The following is a 2303-nucleotide window of genomic DNA, read 5'->3' as shown; positions in this document are numbered from 1 at the left end:
CTTGCATGGGTGCTAGAGGGGCTGTGCAGCACCACTGATAATGTGCCATGGGGATTGTTAGAAGATGCTCACATGCTTGGAACCCTTCTACCCACTCTGGCAAGACTACATAAGCCCTAAGGAAATGTGTATTTGCAGACAACATAGTCACCAAGGCACTGACTGGAGCATCTTGCCAGATTTCCTGATTAAACTCTCGGTGCAAGAGACAGGTTCAGAATACTACCACAAATCCCCAGGCCCCTTGATCCAAAGGTTAACATGACATCCTCAGGATCCCATGGATCAAAGAAAACATGATTAAGTAGTATGATGGCATACATTGTAAGCAAAGTCAGGAGTGTTGGCACACACCTCTAACCCTGGCATTCAGGAGGCTAAGGCAGAAAGATTTGTGAGTCTGAGGCCAGCATGGACTAAATATCAAGATTTTATCTCAAAAAGAAAAGTGTGTGTGTGTGTGTGTGTGTGTGTGTGTGTGTACATCCAGTAGAGTGGCTTATAATTTTTGTTAAAGTGTTGGTACATACCTATTATTCCAGCAGGGGTTGAGGCAGGAGGATTGTCATGAGTTTAAGGTCATCTCAAGCACACAGTGAGTTCCAGGCCAGGCTGGACTATGGTATCAGATCTTATCTATGTGTGAGTGGGTAAATAAATAAATAAATAAAGTCAAGGAACACCCTAGAACTAAAGACAAAAGACAGTTACAACCTGTAGGGAAGGGGATTTTACATCTAATGTCACACGTGAAGTTTTCTAAATATGCAGTTTCTAAAAGAAGATCAATAAACAAAGACAAATGAGCAAGTTGCTCTCCGTTGTATTTTAAAAAACACCAGCCGGGGGCAGTGGTGGTGCACACCTTTAATCTCAGCACTTGGGAGGCAGAGGCAGGCAGATTTCTGAGTTCGAGGCCAGCCTGGTCTACAGAGTAAGTTCCAGGACAGCCAGGGTTATACAGAGAAACCCTGTCTTGAAAAAAAAAAATCAAACTCATCATAGTATTGCAAATTAAAGCTACAGACACCAATCTTACCAATTTTCACCTATAAGGTTGAGGAGAGTTCAATGAGTAGAGAACACGCTCTGGTGATACAGAGGAGGTGGGTCTTTCTCATCGTCTCTTGTAGAGGTGTAAATTGGCACAGCCCCTTCGGGAAGGGAACTTGGCAACATCTATCAAAACTGAGAGAAATCCTCTTCACACGTGAGACTGGCTTACATAGATCCAGAAGAGCCAGGTGGACACAGATACTCAGGCTGCAGTGTCTACTGCAGCAGGAATAATTCATCTCTGCTGCCATGAAAGACTAGCCAGGTACAGTAAGACACCCCCACAATGACTGCCTTATACACGTGTGTGTAGACAACTAGAAAAGAACAAGGGCAATGATTGAGGAAGCTCCTGGGCAGGGGCAGGAGCCGAAGGACATGGCCATGAGGCTTGCTCTTATGAGATGAGGAGTCCCAGAGATCTGCCGAGCAGCATGGCATCTACAGGTCACATCACTGAACCACATGCTCCAACATTCGAGAGGTGAGGCCTGGCATGGTGGACTCACCTGTAATCTCAATATTTAGGAGGCAAGAAGATTGGCAGACATTAAAGATCAGCTTGGTACATAGAGTGAGCTCCATCTGGGCTAGCCTGGGCTAAAAAGCTCCTCTTGTCGCCAGGAAAGAAGGCAGAGGGGCAACACTTATAGGGAACAGTTAAGCTTGCAAACCATATGTTTATCTTCAACTCATTAAGATGTACACAGGCAATACACACAACTTTTGTAAAAGTCAGACATACTTCACTTGTAAAAAAAGAGTAGAATAGCCCTTCCCCCATCAATAAGAAAATGTTTCTACAATACGCCAATAACTGGGGATGTAGGGAGCCTGAAGAACAAATAGGATGTCTTGGTCTCTGGAAAAAAAGGGGGATGAAAGTCCATGTTTATATAAAGAAATGCTGGGAGAATATGTGAGAAACTAAAAGTTGAACTTCAGGAAAGAGAAGATGATGGGAAAGAAAGCAAGTAAATAAGGGATAAAGGCTGTCTTCTGCAATCCCCTGGATCATGTTTTGCAGTTGTGAGCTAAGTACTATATTACCTGTTCATAAAAGTAAACAAAAGACTGTGGCTAAGTATCATATAAGAAGAGGTAATTATAACCAAAACCAAAATTATACCCCAAGTGCCACAATCACACCCTAGAATAAAAGATGGGTTTTAAATTTTATGTTGACACTCGGGTTGTACTATTCTTTCTCTAAGTCAGTTTCTCTCTCTCTCTCTTTCTCTCTCTCT

The sequence above is a fragment of the Mastomys coucha genome, unplaced genomic scaffold (genome assembly GCF_008632895.1).
Source record: "Mastomys coucha isolate ucsf_1 unplaced genomic scaffold, UCSF_Mcou_1 pScaffold15, whole genome shotgun sequence".
Classification (NCBI taxonomy): Eukaryota; Metazoa; Chordata; class Mammalia; order Rodentia; family Muridae; genus Mastomys; species Mastomys coucha.
The sequence above is the reverse complement of the archived record's forward strand: the minus strand, read 5'-3'. Positions refer to the sequence as shown.